Source organism: Panthera onca, chromosome D3 (assembly GCF_046562875.1).
Source record: "Panthera onca isolate mPanOnc1 chromosome D3, mPanOnc1 haplotype 2, whole genome shotgun sequence".
NCBI classification, from domain to species: domain Eukaryota; kingdom Metazoa; phylum Chordata; class Mammalia; order Carnivora; family Felidae; genus Panthera; species Panthera onca.
Genome location: NC_138350.1, coordinates 48,585,638 through 48,606,334, shown reverse-complemented (window position 1 = coordinate 48,606,334; position 20,697 = coordinate 48,585,638). Strand labels below are relative to the sequence as shown.

General features: G+C 39.6%; 1 protein-coding gene across 5 annotated transcripts in view; it reads left to right on the top strand.

Annotated features, from left to right (window-relative positions):
- Positions 1-20,697, top strand: part of CHST9 (carbohydrate sulfotransferase 9) — a 243,763-nt gene that overhangs the window by 55,600 nt on the left and 167,466 nt on the right. The window contains exon 1 of one of the 5 annotated variants that reach the window (XM_060613503.3): positions 3,308-3,499. The exons of the other annotated variants lie outside the window; for them this stretch is intronic. The gene's annotated coding sequence lies outside the window, so the exon portion shown is untranslated. Of the gene's footprint in view, positions 1-3,307; positions 3,500-20,697 lie in introns of those variants that run through there. 5 annotated transcript variants of the gene reach the window in all.

The following is a 20,697-nucleotide window of genomic DNA, read 5'->3' as shown; positions in this document are numbered from 1 at the left end:
TGGGATTCTCTCTCTCCCTCTCTTTCTGCGCCCCAACCCCTGCTTGTGCACATGCACTCATTCTCTTTCAAAACAAAGGAACTTAAAAAAAAAGAATTTTAGTTTTCATTAAGTGTTCTTTCTTGTTTCCCTGAGTCACAGATTACCAAAAGTTATATTGAATTTTATATACGAGATTGAAAGTAAATATGTTTGTGCTACTCAAACAGTATTAATCACTTGTCTCCCTTTTACTTTTCTCTAGCTTTTAGCTCCAGCTCTTGCAAAGTGAGTCAGTCTAGGTTGTAAACACTTGCTTTCATTTCCCCAACTGGAAGCCCACTGAAGGTCAGGACCACAGTACCTGGAACATAGGCGGTCCCAATTAAAACCTCAATGGAAAGAATTGGGAGAGAGATTCCAGAGACAGAGAGCAACTGATGGTTTATGCGGGATTCCCAATGTATCAATCTTTGGTGTCATCATAACCTTCTAAATCCGTTTGTGAACTTCACAACTCTAGATATTTTCTTTTACCTCTTCTGAAGAATTAAACAACTTTCGAGTGACTGACTATTCGTACGAAACAGCCACATAGGGATATATGTATAACCCCCAAATCATTTAATTAATGATTATCGTATTAATGGAGCTATATATTCCAAATAGAATAGCTGTATTCACTAGCCAGTCCCCCCAGATTTTCTAGGCTCAGAGTGTTGGGGAAAAATGTACTTTTCATGGAGTCATGTAATGAATTTGGAATATTCTTGTGGGAGTGTTTTGTGCAGCTCATGAAGAAGCCTCATCAACTGTTCACAAAACGTGGTGTCGTTCCTCAAGATCAGTCTGACTGTCTGTTTTTATCTCTGGCAACTATAGACAGTGATAGAAAGTTACATGAGACAGATTGGTACAGGATAAATGGGTGGCTGGGCTCTTAATGTTGCCTGACAATCCTGTGTTCCCTATTGAGCTTTTTCCTCTCCTGTTTTCCAGAGAGACAGTTTCTTTTTCTTTTCTTTTTTTTTTTTTATTTTTATTTTTAATGTTTATGTATTTTTCAGAGAGAGAGCAGGAGAAAGGCAGAGAGAGAGGGAGACACGGAATCCAAAGCAGGCTCCAGGCTCTGAGTTGTCAGCACAGAGCCTAACACGGGGCTCGAACTCACAACCAGTGAGATCATGACCTGAGCTGAAGTTGGACACTTAACCAGCTGAGCCACCTAGGTGCCCCTCAGAGACAGTTTCTAAAATGCTACTTTCTCCTCAGCCCTCCAACTACACCATCTCCCCAAAGTCTCTCTGCAGAGCACTGCTCCTCCCACTTCACAGAAAAAAGATAGCATCAAAGAAAACTCTCAGAGCTTCCTACTGACAGTTGTAGCAGCAGAAGTAGACTCATCTACTTCCACCCCGTCTTTGGCTCATCTCTCAGCTTCTACTTCCTCCTCCTCTTCCTCTATCCTCCCACCCCTCCTCCTCCTCATTGCCTTACTCATATTCTATCTCCCAAGACGTGTACTTCTTCTCTGATCTTGCCCATCCTCTGTATATTCTCTTCTCCTGGGTCTTTGTCTCTTTCTCTGTCACTTCCTTGTATCTGCATTTCTACATGGTTCAGTCTCACTGGTTTCAAAAATAACACCTGTCAACCACAGCTTCCCACTTCCCCCAATCTACTTCCTCACCTTTAACTTCTTTTTTTGTCTTTAATGTTTATTTTTGAGATGGGGGGAGGGGCAGAGACCGGAGAGAGAATCTCAAGCAGACTCCATGCTGCCAGCACAGAGCCAGTCGCAGGGCTCAAACTCACAAACCATGAGGTCATGACCTGAGCTGAAATCAAGTGTTGGACGCATAATCGACTGAGCCACCCAGGTGCCTGTCACCTTTAACTGTTAAAGAGAATTTTGTATAATCACCACTTGATTACTCTCTCCTCTTCCTCCCTTCACTTACTGCAGTCTGGCCCCATCAACCACTGGTCCTTATAATCTGCCTGCCATAACATCCACTGAGTCCTTCCCCGTCTTCCACTCGGCTCTCTGTAGCATTAGATACCAGTGACCTTCAAATGTCACCTTCCTTTGATGTCCACGGACAGGCTCTTCTAGTTTTCCTGCTCTTCTCTGGCTGCATTCTCAGTTCCCTCTTCAGACTACTTTGTTTTCTTTTACCATCCCTTGGATGTTGATGTTCCCTACCCTTGGCTCCTTTCCTCCTCACTGTACATGCATTTCTGGTATAATTCCATCCATAGCCGGATCCCTCACAGTTCCCATAGTGTCATCTGCTTCCTAGGCATCTGTACTTGAGTGCCCCCAGATCCCTTGAATTCAGTAAGTACAAAGCTGAACTCATCATGTTCTCCAATGTGTGTCCCATTTCACCATTGAGGCAGTTGCCCCATCTAAAGACCTTGTTGCCATTTATGATGTCTCCATTTCCCTTGTTCCTCCCCCCGGATGAAAGCTCTTCTTGGCCCCAGAATGGCTCTTGGGACAAACCCAAACTTCATAATTTGGCCGTCAAGGCTCTTCATGGTATGACCTCTATTTAACTCTCTAGGCTCATTTCTGCATATGTTGCACTTATTCTCCAGCTGTATTAAATTCCTTCCACTTCCTTGAAGTGGCCATCAGGTCTGTCACACCTAGGCCTCTACAGGTGCCTCTGGAAGCATTTCGCACGTCTCAGATGGTTAAGTTTTTCCTCCCATGTGCACCCTGTACTTTCCCATGAAACCACTCATGATGGTGAACCTGGGGTGTTAGTTAGTATCAAGCTCACCGCCTTCAAATCATTAGGCCATAAGATGTACGAGGGTGGAAGTAGCAGCCCATTTCACTGTTGCTTCCCCTGTGCCTAGCGTGTGCTTCCTCTGGCCATGGCAGGTAGGATTTTGCTAACTCGATGTGAAAATGTTGAGTTAGGGATTTTGGAAAAGAAATACCAGTATATGTATGCATATATGTCAGCATCTCATTGCCTACCCAGGAAAATGACATTTTCCGTCAGTGTCTATGAGAATCCACCATATGATTTCATGGAAGCAAAAACACATGATTGTACTCTGTCATGGTGACATGCTTCTGCAAAACCTTATCATGCATTATTTTAGTGATAAGGTAGTTAAATCTTAGTATAGTTTAACGTTAGGGCTTTTTTATAATGTAAAAATTTAATTTATAGGTTAGTTATTAAACTTCTGTTCTTTTACTCTGTGCCCTCACTTCTCTCATTTTCTCAATTTTACCCTTCTGAAATTTCTTTGTTTTCCAGAACATTCAACTTGGGTAGCCCGTCTGTGTGACCCACAGTACAAAATTATTAGCTCCAGTGTTAGTGATTTTTAAAAACCAATAAAGAAGAATGTGGGAGCAGAGTTGACATCAGGGACAGTGAACGCTCTCATATCTGGAAGCTTCCCATTTGTCTGGACCCCATCTCGGAGAAAGCACAAAATGTATCCTGCACAGATGCCATTTTCCTTGCTTGAGATGACATTTCACTGTTAGGTGGGTGGCTGCTGGCTACGTAGTTAGTTAAGAATCTTGACGGAGAGAGAATTTTCCTCATTAATTTTTCAGAAATTGAGAAGGCCAGAACCCGACATCAGAAGTGGCTCAGTTGTATTCAGAGAGGAAGCAACACGGAGGCAAAATGTCCAGCTGTCCATGCCGTGGCTGTGCACTGTGGAAATGCCTAAGTGTACTCTTAATGAAAACATCACAGTGATAAATGTAGAATTCCAGAATACTTATCACATACCATGTAGGTAAATCACAATTAATAGTTGTTTGTGGATGAGTAACAATAGACATAAATATTTATGTATTGCATGCATGGTCCTAGAAACGGCTTTCAAATTATTTTAATAGCCAATTGATCATGAATTATTAGTTCACATAAATTAGGCTTACACAATTTGGCCTTTCTTGTACTATGAAATATACTTTAAAATACGAATGATTTTTATCATAAGATATTCTGTGTGACCCATCACATAATAATTAGCTAAGAAATAAGTAGTAACACTAAGAAAAATTCTCAGTTTTAAAAGTCTTGAGGTACACAAAGCCGAAGAATATCTAGTAGTAGGAGAAAAGAATAGCAGCCAGCTTTCACACACTCAATAAACCAATGTAGGTTTTACTAAGCCTTCTTTTAAGTTTGCTCAGGAGAGAGACAAATCCATAAAGCAGTCAGCCTGCTTGTGATCACACTGCCAGAAATACACTGTAAACAATGAAATTGCCTCCGAATTTTGGACTCTGAATTTTATGATTGACATTAAGGGTCAGTGCCTGCATTTTAGAACCATCCCCAGAAGCAACTCAATAATCAGCCGAAATCAGAAGTCCATTCACTGAACGAACCACTGGCAGAAAATTAGGTAGAGACTCCCAGTTTGCTTTGGATCAAAGGTATGTCCGATAACCTAGAGCTAAAGAAAAAGACATAACTGCAACCTGAAATCCCATATTCAAAAAGTGAGGTGCTGTGTTTTTGGAAGAACTATAAAGAGTTATGAGCAATCTAGAATAGATGAGAAAATGGTTCTGTAATTAAATGGAAAACTAGTAGTAATGGGAAAATCTAATAGGTTTTAATTGTATTTCTTCTTCTGAAATGTTTTACATCAACTTGATTGAGCTTGTAATAGCAGGTGTGCATTTGAAAAAAAATCTGAACAAGTTCAAATTATACTATGGCAATACCCATTGAAATTTAAATAGCATAAGTCTTTGCAGCAACAGGTAGGGCCGCCTTTCTCCTCTGTATCACTTGCATTTAAATTTCATGGTCTCTGTTTACAATTGGCGAGAGTCAGGTTATCCTTGATGTCTGCCAAGATGCCAAGTTAACTTGGCTGATGTTGGATTCCAGAAGGCAAAGAGCCTTCTTCCCTGAAGCAATTTCTGATTAAGGAGAAAATGAGATCTCAGGTGTATTTTTAGCATCTGGAATTCTTAAATATTCATTTATTCAGTTCTGACTTTGGGGACCCTTTGGGTTCTATTTTTTGTGTGTACAGTGAATAGCACTACCACATGAATCATTCTATTGACTTCAAACAATCATGTTGCCATTCCTTCCAGAAAGCTCCCTTGTAAGACTCCTATAACTTCATAAAGGCATACATCGCTCCACATTTGTATTCTCTGAATATTCCTGTGAGTCATTGCTGGCCAAGGGCTGCAGAGAGGAGAGAGGATTTTGAGAGCAGGGCTTGTGACTAGGTGACATGATATTTCACCTGCCTGGCCCAGTGTGAAACGCACAGACCCTAGGTTTACTGTGGTGGTGGTGGCTTGCAAAGAGTAGCCTTGTTGCCCGACTCTGGCCATCTTGTCAGGAACTAACAGACCACGTTCTTGATGTCAGTGCATAAAAATGGCGTCTTCTATTGCCACAATGCTTATGTCTGCTTCGGAGCAAGCTGCTCACCAGCAGTTCTGAGAACTAATAGGGTGTCCTGGGGAAATGAGTAAATCTTCCCTTGTTTTTGACATTTCTTTCCATTACTTCTTAGCCCTCCCCAGACTTCTCCCTTCTTTTTTGCTGTGTTTCTGTTAGAATTTAACTAAACACAGGACGTGATATTCTGTCTTTGTGGTATTGTGGACTATCTTTTTCTACAAAGGTAATTTCTATTTTAAAAAGCTCACATAATTCCACAAGACTCTAGAGTGCTACTGAATACTGCAGACTTTTACCAGGTGACTGTGCCTTGGGGAAAAGGAAATAATCAGACTTTGGAGGGATTACTGGACACTGGCCCGGAATTAATACCAATTAATACTCTGTCATTGTCAGAGTAGGGGGTTAGGTGATGAATGACATTTTTAGCTCAGGTCTGTGTCACAGTGAGTGGGTCATTCTGAGCCCCTCCTGTGGTTATTTCCCTGATTCCAGGATGCGTAATTGGAATAGACATACCCAACACATGGCAGAATTTCCATGTTGGGGATTCTGAGAAATAGGTCTCAGGAAAGAACTTTAACCAAAACTGTACGTTATTTCTTTATAGATACATATTTTAGAGAGGAAAATGGTTATTGATGACTGCCAAGGGAGCTCACACCGAGTAGCTGTGTGGGAGGCCCGAGGCCCACCTCACTGGGCCTCCTGACCTCAAACATAAGGAAGTTACTCAGTTGTTCAAGTTGCCTTTCAGCTCTAAAGTGCTGATATTTGGATTCACTTACAACTCCTTTCTTTCTGCACTTTTTCCCTTGAGTAGTCAAGCTGGAGACGTATTGGGTTCATATCTATTTCCAAATAACCAAATAAAGCTATTCTATAACCAAATAAAGATGGCCTTGGCACGCCTGCACATTCTCAGTGATCGATTGTGCAATAAACGCTGATACTTTCCTACACTCTTTTGTTTCCACGTGCATCGAATTTGCCTCTTCCCCTTCTTTTTGAAGCCTCTCTTCTTCACCGTGGAGCTCTTGCTGGCTTGACATGAAAAATGTGCATTAGTAAGTCTAATGGATAATTAGATCAAGGAGGGAGGGAAATGATCTAAATTTCAAATTCAGAATAATTACCTAAGTCTTAACTATAACTAGCCATAACATAATTACTTTTTCTCTTCAACTGTTTTTTTTTATCATTCTGCATATACCAGGCTGATTTTTCTTTAACTTTTAATGCTGTTTGTAACTGTATTCCAGTTTGCCCTCAGTGTAGCTTTGAATAGGGTTCTGCTCACAATAGAGCACAATACTGTACAGCTTTCGTATAAGACCAAGGCTCCTACTGAAATTGTAGGAACAGCATTTTTATTAAGATTGTTTCAGTTAATGGAAGGGATAGGCTCACTCCCATCTGGGTTCGTCTCTCAGCAGTAGCAAAATTTCTGAGCAGTTCAGGGTGGCAAATCAATTTTTAAACATTTGGTGGTAAATTTATCTGATTCGCTCATTGAAACACTTGCTCTTCAGTAATTATGACACATGGAGAGCCAAAGCAGTAACGATCCTGCCTGTACCTCTGACTCTACTTCTGCTCTTACTTCTCTGGATTGTTAGACAGAGATAATCTTAGGCTCTCTTCCTCAAATGCAACTTCACAGCACCTTGAAATAAGCCATATTGACCATAGACATGTCAGAAGAGCACCCAAAGGTATTGTCTAGAACTGTGGGCTTTTAGTGACGGAAATCCTTCTCCATGGAAGTTAAACCAATAGATAAATAGATAGATGCCTTCAACAAGAGACTCTTAGCATAGCCCAGCCCCTAGGAAGTCCCCAGTGGTTTCAGGAATGGCTGGATCCAGACTTCCAACTCATCTGGACTCTCTCCACATTTGTCTTCCTCACTTGGCCGTGCTTTGCTCTACAGCATGATCGTCAGCAGGCTCCTGCATTTGATGGCAAAGATACTCAGGGGGATTCCAGGCTTTTACCATCCCCACTGATAGCAGTTGCAAGGATGAGACCCTTTCTCCCCTGATGCTCTTATCAATTACTGAAAATGGCCTCTGATCCATCCTGCTGAGGTCTTCTACTCACCTGTGTACAGTTTATGTATGAAAATAAGTATTCTGAGTGGCCAACATGTTACAGACCTTCCAGTGTCTCACAGTAAGTGACAACTGACAGCCTCATGCCAGCTAAGGGGGTGGGAAGCGTGAAGGCAGTGCTGCGAAAGAGGGCATGGAGGCAGGTTTTAAAACTGTTGCTGACATCCGTGATACCACATTCAACTCTGCGGTGGTGGGGTTGCCCAGCTCTTAAAGGAACTCCCAAAGTGACCTCAGAAAGCACAACCAGAGGTGACTCAGTAGAAGTCTTCCTAACTTTGGGACAGTCCCGGTTATCTAAAGTCCCTAGCTTTGGGGACTGTTTCCTTCAGTGGCTGTTTCCTATTCAGACATGTTATGTGAAGTCAGGATTGTTTACCTCTTTTTATAAGGTTTTGGGGTTTATGAAAACGCCATAAGATGGGTACCATTATGATTCTTAATCTATAATGGAAGACACTGAGTTACAGAGTGGGTAAAACTTGCCCATGGACACACAGCTAGTAGTGCAGTAGGGTTTCCCATCCTTTTCAGATCACAAGTCAGTGGAGCTTTTCTAAAAATGTGGCTTGCCTGAGTGTCACAATTCAGTAACTGTGGAATTGGTTGGGGGACCTTACAGCTTATAAGATGGCCAAAATCATTCTGATGAGCCTCAAGAGTCTCTGATCTCTAGACAGAGATAGAAGCAGAATAGCAAAGGGCCAGAGGGTTTTACTTATGGGATAAGCAATAGTAAAAAACAAGAAAAAACAGTGTATTTGGTATAATTTGTGACACCCTGTTGTATCAGGAAAAGAGCATTCTGGGAAGAGGTTGGTAGAGGCATACTCTGCTTTCTCCTTCAATCACTGCTTTCTTTACCTATATCCAAAACTTACTCTTCATATAGGCAGCTGTTTTCTCTATCAGCCATAAGGAAAAAAAAAAAAAATTTTCTCTTTGGCCAACAATCATTCTTACATTATGAAATGTAAAAACCCAGGGTGTTTCTAAATGCTATTTCTTCTGCTTGGAATAGTTTTGCCCATCCCCTCACCTAACTCCTACTTATGCTTCAGTTCTTATGTTCAATATCACCACCTCCAGGAGGCATTCCTTGACTTACCTATTTCTAGTAGGTTCCCTGGACATAATCTCTATTCATACCTTGTACCAGTTATCATAATTTGCAAATGTTAATTTACTTGTGTGACCATTTGATAGTCTAGCACTGGCCTCCCAACACTAAACAATCAACTAGTGACCATGTTTGAGTATTTAGTGCTATACTCTCAGTGTGCTATACTATGACTGACCCATATTAAATATCTGATAATTCTCTTTTGAATGAATGAACAGGTAGACTCCTTTAAGAAGTCATTGATACCTGAAAAAATCCTTCCGAAGACACCCCTTAATGCAAATTCTTAAAAAAGAAAGAAGTGAAGAAAGGCTGGGAGAAACTTAGAAAGGGCTTAGAGAACAGGCAACAAAAGCTGATAAGGAGGCAATGATCACCTGCAATCAAAGTGTAGGCATAAGTGACAGTAGCTAGGGACCCACTGGAAAAGGCCAAGTAATCGGGCCATTTGCTAGAGAAGCAAGAGCTGATTCCAGTAAAGCTGGATATAATGTTCTCAGGAGTATTTTGTTGGTGTTGATTTTTTCACAAAATGTTAACAACAGAAAAACACCTGTCTAGTAGTCCCTACACCGAGGCCCCCAATATCCCACGTGCTCAGAATCCTAGGAGCTTGTGAACTATGTTCAAAATCTCTGAAAGGCCAACGAATGTTCTCTTTCTGTATAATGTGGCTGACTGACTTAACAGAAAACAGAAGTCCGTGCATTTGCTTCCAGTCAGATCAGCTCCATGAGGTTATAAGTGCAAGTTATCGATTAAAATGAGGAAGTGAATATAGTCGGTTTGGTGTTTCAATCATTGAGAAATACTGAGCCCAAGAAGAGATAAAATAAGGTCTGGTGATTTTCTCATGAGGCAGCTCTCATCAGCCCTATACCCAGACTCTAGTTTTTGTTAAGAACTCAGGAAAATGTTTAAGTTCCGAAAGATACGGTTTTGGAGATATATATATATATGTATATATATATATATATATATATATATATACATATATATATATTTATAAATGGAAACCGTTAAATCAGAATTAATGCATGATCACATAAATCACATAAGTCCAAATCATAACTCTTAGTCAACTTCATTGATTACTGAACAGAAATCATTAACATTTTCATTATACCTGAAAACTCTGTAATGATTTTGGTGTGGGTAGGGTGGGGATAGAAGGGTCAAGAGGAATATTGGCCATTCTGAGGAATAGTGGACAAGGCGGTGAGAACCTTCTAGAGGAGCCGAGGGCCTCTTCATTGGCTATAGGAAGGAAGCCAGCAGAGTGGTCCAGTAGCAGAGATGGTTTTCCAAGACAGCCGCAACCGGGGACTGGTGTAGAGAGGTGAGCGTGACCTCAGAGCCCTTAGTGGGCACTGTCGGTGTAGGTCCCCACAGCCAGCTGCAGATCTATAGGTTGTTGGTATTATTTTGCCTTCTGTTTATTAAATCTCTTTCTAAAGTATCTCAGTGAGTACTCCTACCTGGAAAGAGTTTTTGGTCATTTTTGCTTTTGTTTTGGTGTGTTTTTTGAGAGAGAGTGAGAGAGTGCACAAGCAGGGGAGATAGGAAGAAGCAGAGAGACAGAGACAGAGAAAATCCTCAGCAGGCTCTGTGCTCAGCACAGAGCCCAGCGTGGGGTCTGATCCCACGAGCCTGAGATCACGACCTGAGCTGAAATCCAGAGTCAGACTCTCAACTGACTGAGCCACCCAGGTGCTCCCTGAAAAGAATTTTTGAGTCTGGCTTTGAAGTATGACCGCCCGGTTCAGATCCCACTCAGTCTGCAGATTTCAAAGTCCCCGATGTTGAGCTCTCTGAGCCCCTGTCTTCTCATCCATAAAATGGACTTTTCATACTTTTTTCCAGGGTTGTTGTAAACATATTAAGTAATGTCAAAATCACTTAGCATAAGGCCTAACAGAGAGTAGATAATATTCTTCCTATACTAAATATCCAAGTGATTTTAAAAGAGCGTACATTTTTCATATATCATTTGGGCATGTTCCTCATCCTTTGTTCATGAAATGTTTGGTGAAAAGTGAAGTCTGATATCTGGGTTAGAAAGGAAGAAAAGCATCTTTATTTATACATAACATGATCTTCAATATTGGAAATCCACAAAAAAAAACTAGAATTTATAAGTGAGTGAGGCAACTTTGTAAGATGCAATCAATATACAAAAATAATTTGCATTCCTGTACATGCAGTGAACAACCTGAAATGCAATTAAGAATCCCATTTATAGTAACATTAAAAGGAATAAGATATATAATGAGGGATATATTTACTAAAAGAAATACAAAACTTATACTCTGGCTCCAAACCATTGTATAAAGAATGACTTCAGCAACTTACCTGTCCTGCAGGAGATGTGGGAGAGGTCATATTTGTAGACCCCTAAATCTCTTCTACCCCATATGATTCCTGGAAATCAAGCTTGAACTTGAATCAGAATTACTGAAGAGCTTGTTAAAGCACAGGCTGGCGTCCCCATACCAGAGCTTCAGATTTCACAGGTCTTGGGTGGGCCTGAGAATTGGCAGTCCTAACAAATCCCCAGGTGATGCTAATGCTGCTGGCCCATAACTGCACTTTGAGAGCCACTGGTCTAAGGTAACCATTGCCCTAGTTGTTCATGGGTGACAGAATGGGCATATGATTTATATTTAGCCCCCACAACATGAAGGAATACCTGCTGGAAGACATGTCATACATACTTTGGGAATGAGCAATACACCACCCCCTGTTCCCCATCTTTTTCCTCTGGAACATTCCATTTCTGGATGTGCAGCCTAGAAACAGCAGTGGCCATACTGTGACCATCTGTGACCATGAAGGAACATGCCTCATCATGACTTTACGGCTGACCCCAGCAGGGAACTAGAAGTGTGGCTCCGTGAGGACAAGTGACCCCAATGGTGCCCGGCCTCAGGTCTGAGCTTCCAATTATGTGAGAAAACTAAATATCTTTATTGTTTTGGCCAGTTTGAGTTGGAAATTAATGTTTGTTATAGCCCAAGGCATCCTAATTAATACAGAAATGGCAGAGAACCTGAAACCTGTAAGAGAACAGAAAGATTTTAGGTGGAAAAACAAACCCATCACATAAAAAAAAGAAGAAATATTAGACACACAATATCAAACAACAGAAAATAGTAGAACCCTACCAAGTGAGAGAAAGCAATGAGGTGAAGGCCAGTAGCAAATCACCAAAACAAAACTGTTTCTAGGCGGCAGAATTGAAACAACCCAAATCTAAAAGTCGGCTATAAAACTCTAGTGAGGAACTATGCGTTGAACATTTACACTTTTGCAGTAGGATTTATTTTAATGTGTTCAAACCCTGAGGCAAAAGCTCTGTCTTCCTCCATCTGCCTTCCCAGACCAACCTGGTAATAAATTACTCAACTCTGCTTATACCTAAATAAAGAAAATTAGACTTCCCCATTTCTCTGCTCAGCCAGGAGCTTCCCCTCCCACTAATGGATAAGACACGGAGGCCTAACTTCTCTCAAAGGTGCCAACGGCACAGAGGCCCACTGTCCCGAACCATCCCTGATTATGAAGAGAAACATCAAATTGTCAAACTCACCTAGGTAACCAGGGCACAGCCTTGAGGTTAAAAACAAAAGTTGTCAGAAGCAATTTCAAAATTCACTGGGAGCCACTGTCAGACAAATGAAGTGGCAATGATGAACTGATTCAGATAGAAAGTGATGGAAGTCAAGCAGCTGGCATCGGCACCAATTAGAGTGTGGCACTGGAGGAGCCAGAGAGCACAGACGGCCGCGTGCTCCCTTGGAATAAACAGGCTGCCACAGCGACGGTGGGGCCGAACAATTAGATACAATACAGATCTCAGTTGGATTAGTCAGAGGATGTGCGCACTCTTCAACTGTGGCCATGTACCCGTTTCTATCCAGGTTCAAGACAGCAGATATATCACTCAGCGTTTTGCTCTCTAATCCCAAGGCAAAAACGAGCAACTTCTCAACACAATTTAAAATAACCCAGCTCCTTCAGATTATGAATAAATGCCACTTTCTAGGGTAAAATGGGACAGCAAATCCCAGCGACCAATAGGCTGTGTCCCATGGGTTTGTAAGAGAAAAAAAGGTAGTGGTGCCTTGATTAAGGACTTATTTAATGAGATCCAGCTCCCAGGTGGCCGGAGGCCTTCCCAAGTGTGGGCACAGAGTCTTGACATTGCAGTGTTATCTGCTTTCCCATGCTCTGTTTATATGCTACATAAATCTTGCCGTGTAGTGGGATTTGCTAGAAACACTATTGGCGTCTAATTTTGAATCCAACTCAAGACTTCTGACCTCCTTGTCCTACAATTATCCCTTACTACCTTGAGAATTATCATGATATTTTGGTGTGACTATGAATGCATGATACCATTGTCCTACGGAGGGAGAACTATAGATAGAAAAGTAGGGTGATCATTATATAAAAGCAAGAAGAATTTTAAAGTTAGTTTAGTTTAAAAATTTCTGCGAAAAATAGTCTTTGCCCCCTTAGTTCTGATAAATACCAGAATAGAAAACAAACGAACGAACAAACAAAAAGATTTATATACCCCAATATGAAGTTCAGTAAGTATAATATCTGTGTGTTGCATCATATTTACAAGTGACAGTCATTTTTCTGTTTTGGTGGGATAAGACGTAATAATAGGACGTCATTTTTTCAATACCTCTCATGCCTACTTGCTCTCCCTTCAACTCCTCCCAAATTACTCCACTATTTCTTGGTAAACAGTGAAATAACATGATCTTGAAAAAGAAAAGTATTCTTTGGGACAGAAAAATGCATAGTGCTATTTAGAGGCATTTTTATCTTTTCATTTTTCCTCTCCCTCCTCTGTCTTCCAATATTTGTAAATATGTAAATGTGCAATCCAAACCCTCAGTCTCTTAGAGGGACTGTCTGTATTTATCATATAAAACCCTCTGTCAAAATGAAACCTCATTTAATGTTATTCACATATAATTTAAATACTTACCCACACTAGGAAAAGCTCATTTGCTTATTTTATAATGTAACTGTTTGCATCATTTTATATTCAGAAGTCATAAAGAACTATGACTTAGCTGATGTTAAAAAAAAAAAAAAACCCTGAAACAAGGGAATTCGGAGTCTTAGCAGTCAAACATCATCTGAGTAGAGACATGTACTTGGAAGTAGCACCAGCCACAACTGTGAGGGAAAATCTAAACAGCCAGGTGAACTGTGATTATAAGAGAATCATACAGGTCTAACAAGGAATAATTGGTGGATTTTGCAGAAAACAAGGAGAGTAGGCTAATAGGGGACTCTAGGAGCACCTACTCCTACTCTAGGTAGGTGTCTAGGTATGGGTAGATGACTGACATTAGGAAATTTCAAAGAGAACTGCTCAGAGTAATGGAAGGCTTCAGTGTCTGAGAACCTGCAGAAATAGGCAGGGGACCAAGAGGTAAATGAGCCCTGAGTCAGTATATGGACCTGAAGTTTGAGCTTACTACAACATAAACAGAAAAGCAATTGGTAGGGAATCTGCACAGTAGGCTTCATTCTTGCCCACAATTGCCCTTCATCCAGCCTTGCATCCACCAAACACAGCACATTTGGAGGAAAAAATATGACATTAGAGTAGAGCTCTGGAGATATTTGATCAATTCAAGGCGAGTTTACTGAAATGACAGCAGGAAATCTCTGGCTATCTCTGTGGAGTTTCCTCTACGTTGACAAGACAGCCATCTTTCATTTCCACCAATGCTATGAGAAATGGGGGCTCAGGACCATGTACACTCCAGAGCAGTAACAGACACTTGCAGGGAACGTCCTATAAATCCAACATTTTTCAGCATTTTTACCCCAGCTCAGTACTGAAACCTGCACGTCAGTTACAGGCTTAGGGTACCAGTTACAGCTCCTTTCGTGTGTAATTCCAGAGAACGTTTACCTGACCAAGTTGACTCATCAGCAGTGAGACTTTAGAAAATTCTCATCATGAGTCTTCTATGCTGTTTATATGTTAAAACTAGGAGACAAGATGGTACCCACACGGATGCTATGTGATGAACTGAAACTGGATGACCACAGCCAAAGGGCTCTGAACAGATCTACTCTTTCTTAGCCTAAGAAAGATACTCCTGCAAAGATTATCTTCCTAAAATAAGTCCCCATCATACCACTGGCTAAAACTCTAGTAACTCTCTGTTGCCTATAGAATTCAAACTCTGTATGCAAGTATTTAATACAATTTGAAGTGTAGTCACAACTTATCTTTCAAAACCCCTTACTATTCCACTTATCAGATACTTCATTACCCCAGGGATCCTCTGCCTTTCCTTCCCAAATGTCTTTCCTACCCAGGAAACCCTCTTTATCTTTTAGTGCCAGCTCTAAGCCATACCATCCCCCAACTTTCAGAAATACAAAGCACAGTATTTGTCTTCATATACACACCCATCTGCTTGTGCACATACATAAAGTGCACTAGCAAAGTCTTAGGATTATTATTTTCCTTTTGGATTATGAGAAAGATCTAGGTTAATAAAAAGGTCATTATATGGAAATAGGGTATCAAATAGGTAGACAAATTTGTCAGCTTCCTTAGATATTTTGATAAATGGCCTATTGCAGAATTTACCAAAACTTAAAAAGAATATTTTCGTATTATTGCAGTTTTTTGGCATAGACCTTGCATGGTAAAAGGATGCGTTATGTTATGAAAATAAGCAATGGTTTATTTTAAGCTTTACCCCTACATTTTTTACCGTTAGCTAGTAACTAAACTATAAATTTTAAATGAACTGCCATTCAGAATAACTGAAAATAAATTATTATATATGTAAAATTTAGGATGCAAGTTTTATTATACAAGTTATAAATGTATTTTCCTAAGGTCATATGCAAAGTCTTAGGGAATAAGAAACTGTTGCTAAGACAGCAATTACAACAAAATGGGAACAAATTGGTTAGGCTAGTAGGCGAATTTATCCAAATCCAATAATAGCACTAACAAAATGAGAGGGCTAGTTTTCAAATGGAGCTAATCATTAAGATGGGAGACTAAGAGGAATGATCCTTAGTTAATGATTCTGTTCAAAGTTTAGGCTCAGCTAATTTTACACTTAGTGCTGGACTATCTCTGTTTCCTCAGAGGCCAACAAAACCAGTTGAAAAACTACATGATTTAACCAACACTTTTGGTGATGTTGTCAGCCAACTATTAAGAATAATGTCTGACTGTGTTTCCTGGTTGTTGATGCATTGATGAATCTTTCAGAAATCTATTTGAATTTCCATTTTTGAAAGTTGAAATTTTCCTCCAGATATTCAATTTTTTGTTATTGTTTCACAAGTAAAATAGCCTGCTTCTACTGAAGTAAAATAGAAAATTTACAAAGCGAGTTGGAATGCTAAAATTTGCAGATATATTTTTGATAACTTGTATATTTTCATGTTTTGCACTTTTTCTACATTTGAAAAATGTCTTATCTTTAGCACCTTAAAATCTCATTCTAACTTTAAATTGTCCACCCAGGCTAGCACATGAAATTTGGAAATGCAGATAATTGCCTGCATGAGGGTAGAGGGCTAAAGAACATTTCTGGTGCAAATAATCAGACTTCCAGAAGTTTTGGTAACTGCATGAGTAATTCTACATAGACCCGGTTTTGCATAACATAATATTCAAAAGAGTAGCCAAAGAAATTAAAATAGAACTTCAGTATTGAATTGAAAAACATGAAAGGTGCTAATTCATTGCACGTAATGATACTTCTTAAAAATCCCTTTCCTCACTCCCTCATCCTCCCTTCTCTTCTCTCCTACCTTATGACTGCTTTACTTTCTCATAAGCCAAACCTCCCAAACTTTCTCCCTATAAACAACATGCATAACCTCTCTGCCTGTCACCTTCCTTTCGCTTCTTTGTTATGAGGCTCTCCACTTATTCTCAGGGTTCTAAATCACAGAGTCCTCAGACTGGTCTGGCAAAGACAGAGCTCTTCTTAGAGACAAAGCAAAGGGAGGAAACTGATTTCTTTCTTTCCTTCTTTTCTTTTCTTCTCTTTTCTCTTTTCTTTTCTTTCTTTCTTCTTTCTTTCTTTCCTTCTTTCTTTCTTTCTTTCTTTCTTTCTTTCTTTCTTTCTTTCTTTCTTTGTAGAATGAGTGGTATTAACTCAGGAAAAAAGACCTTGAAAAACCCAAAATTAATAAATTTTGTCTTTGTTATACAAACTTTGGTGATTCAAAAGAAGTGGAAGCCCATGTTTATTTTCAGTCATAAATTATTTTTTTTTCTTTAAAACATTCATTTATTTTACTAAGGCATCAAATGATGTCACCTTTTAAGATATTATGAACAAAGAAAGGAAAAAAGAAGAAAGGACCAGGAAGGAAGGAAGGGAAGAAAAGAGGAGAGAGGGAACGTTGAAACTAGAGTTAGTTAAACCTCATTCCCACAAATTACTGGAAGGTGACAGTGTCTATGCTATAAAAGACAAACAATTGCTTCTTTTTTCATTCAAATAACTGTTTCTTGAGTGCCTGATGTGGGTGAGGCACTGAATAGGTCTCCTGCTTCCTGACATGACATGCTGGGCAAATTTCATGGTGTTTTGCTTTTTTTTTTCTCAAGGAAACAAAGTGAAAGCATGGAAAAAAGATGGATGCCATATTTTAGATAATCTATGGGTTAGAATTATTTGTCCTAATATGGTTATTCTGCCCCTTGCCTTGCTTTAGTTTGCAAAAATTTGATTTGAAAGATTATGGAAAGTTCATGTCTCGACAGCACCATCGATCATTATTTTAAAGTTTAAATAAACTATCAAAATCAACAGCTTAGCCAAACATGCTGCTCATTTTGTAGAGATGAGCCATCTGAGTGAGTAACCAATATAGTTGTTGAGACTGTCTTCATGGCATATTCCAAGGATCCTCTCTTCTCTGCTGAGTTAATACTTCCCAATAGGATCTCTTGCCTGAACAAAATTTCACGTTAATGGTAGCCTAAGGAGAGGGTCTTTGTGAAGACTGAAAACAAAAGGAACAACTTTTGACATAAGTTTCTACCCCTGAAAAGCAGTCAGTGAGGCTGGCAGAACACCGAGTTTTGCATCTGTGCATCAGACACACACTCCCTCACTCAGACACCATGAAGAAGCATAGCAATGCCCTGTCTACATATCCTAATATATTCAGTACAACTTCTGCAGCCTAAAAGACCACCTTGGAAGGACATGGGATCTTTTTTGTTGGGTAGCCAGTGCTCTTCCTGGCTCCTCGTAGGTATGCAACGCATAGTGGTTGTGATGGGTAGCAAAGTGGTAAGGTAGTAGTTATTAGCTTCTGAAAATATTAATGGTTATTCAAAGTCTGTTAGAAAAATGTAAATACCAGGTTATATTGTTTAAGGAGCATTTCACATAGTATGTGCTCAAAGTTTCTTAAAATAAATTGATTTCTCATCCCCTTGCACCAGGTAGTATCAGTGAGTAGTATATCAGTAAGTCCTAGAAATCACATAATATTCAGAGAATTGAGGCCCCTGGCTCCTTTGTCCTCCTTACACTAGTATTTATAAACAGCAATTATAAACAGTGAGAGCAAAAGAAAACATTAATTTTGGTGATGTGGTTGGTGGGTATAATTAATTAATTGCTTTGAAGGTGCCTGGGTGCCTTAGTCAGTTAAGCGTCTGCCTCTTGATCTTGGTTCAGGTCATGATCTCATGGTTCCTGAGATCGAGCCCCATGTTGGGCTATGTGCTGATGACACAAGCCTGCTTGGGATTCTCTGTCTCCCCCTCTCTCTGTGGTTGTCCTCTGCTTGTGCTTGCTTTCTCAAAGGAAGGAAGGAAGGAAGGAAGGAAGGAAGGAAGGAAGGAAGGAAGGAAAGGAAGGAAGGAAGGAAGAAAGAAAGAAAGAAAGAAAGAAAGAAAGAAAGAAAGAAAGAAGTTAATTGCCTTAAAGTCTATTAATGGTTAGTAGTTGATGAATTAAAAGAATCTATAATACAGGAGGCCACTTGGCTTGACTCACCAAAGCCATCTATGAACTCCCTCCCGTATAAGAAGCCCAAGATTTTTCAACAATTCTTTCTGAACTCATCAATGATTGTGCAAGAAGTTGTTAATTGTTAACTGAACAAGATTCTATCTTGTCAAGAAAGAATGCCACATACTTACAGAACAAACTTTTCTGTTTAGGATGGAGGAGAAATGACAATACCACCTCACATCTTTTTATGGTTGAGAGTAGTCAATTTCCAGTAATTGGTGCCTCTGGACAAAAGTAGACTAAATCCTCAAATAGGGAAAATCACAGCCGTTGTTTCTCAAGCTTTCGTCATCACAACACTTTCATAAATTTTGCCATATCCATATATGATCTGTACTGTAAATGCCTAATACTTTTCCTGAAGTTGATTTAAGAGATGCTTACTTAGATTCACCCTAAACAAATAAGTCCGTAAATTAGTACAAAGATTTTAATATCTCATACCTATTCAAATGAAACTTAGTTACCTGTATATCCCCTAACATTGTCTTGGATACTGAACTTCAGGAAATGGTGACCATACCCCATGGCCTCATACACAGACACAGGTGCACAAGCTACCCAGTTGGAAAAGTTCCTCAATTCGTGGAGATGATGCATTAGCTCAGTTACAACTCAGCACCTCTGCCTTTCAGCAATTTTCGTAAATTCCCCTCATGAAGCCTCCTGTGATTTTCAGTGGATTCTGTTTTAATTAATGAATAATCATGACCAGGGCACATGGGTGGCTCAGTCAGTTAAGTGCCAAACTCTTGATTTCTGCTCAGGTCATGGTCTTACAGTTTCGTGGGTTTGAACCCCACATCAGGCTCTGCACTGACAGCGCAGAGCCTGCTTGGGGTCTCTCTCTCCCCCTGTCGCCATCCCTCCCCTGCCTGTACTCTCTCTGTCTCTCTCAAAAATACATACATACATACATACATACATACGACCAACTGTAATCATATCACACCAAGTGTATATTATGATTTCTAAATACAGTGATACCTGATCACTAAATATTTGGAAATTTGGAGCTATTTTGATTTGACATGAAGACTAAGAGTATTTTGTCCCTCAATCTAAAAATATCCATACCTAATATGATTTTGCAATAATACATTGGAATATATAGTTTCTCAGAAAGGTAATTCGAAGCCTTTGCAATCACAGTGAGAACCCTTGGGAATCCTGATAGCACAGATGTCATTTATAATGATTATCATCTATGTGATAGAAGCACAGATATTTAAGAAGAGGGTATTTAAAGCCAGAAAAATCACTTATGTTTTGCCTCTGTGGAAATGTCAGCTTCACTCTGTGGAATTCAAAGATAATTCTTCATGTAAAATAAGATAATTTCTTGAATTTTCAGTACAGATTCCCCATTTCTCTGAACAACTTAATTATGTTTTAGCCTGTTCTCCCAAATATTATAACTAAAAATAATTTTTTTGAGTCATAAACCTTGTGGAATGGATTACAGCTTACGTAGTGATGTATTTTGGATTTAAAAATAATTTAGAGATTACTGTTTTCTAATTACTTGAAAGCAAAGGAAATCAATTATATTTGGTTTTTCAGGGATTTAGGTGTCTGCATTAATAAATCACCAGAGATTAGGGCATGTAGAACAAGAGTTTATCTATGTCTGGGAACCAAGTTTTCCTATAGTTCTCCTGACAAGTGTGCAAACTATTCTTAAAGGAGGAGAATTAAAGCAAGCGGTGTACTTCAAAGATAAGAAAATATGCCTGACTTGGCTGATAAAGGTTGTTAGCAGCAATCTCCTCAGTACCAACCAATGGGAGACGCTGAAATCAATTAGGATGAATCCTGGATTATAGCAAGGGTTTGGGTGTATTGGTTGCTTTTAAAACCCTATAATTCATGGATCTGAATGGCATGTCATGGTTTTTTCCTATTCATTTTATCTGAAATTATTTAAAATCTAAACTTGTGGGAAAGATATTTGAGGCCACCATATTGATTTCCTTATTATGTTATGGTGTCACATTTAT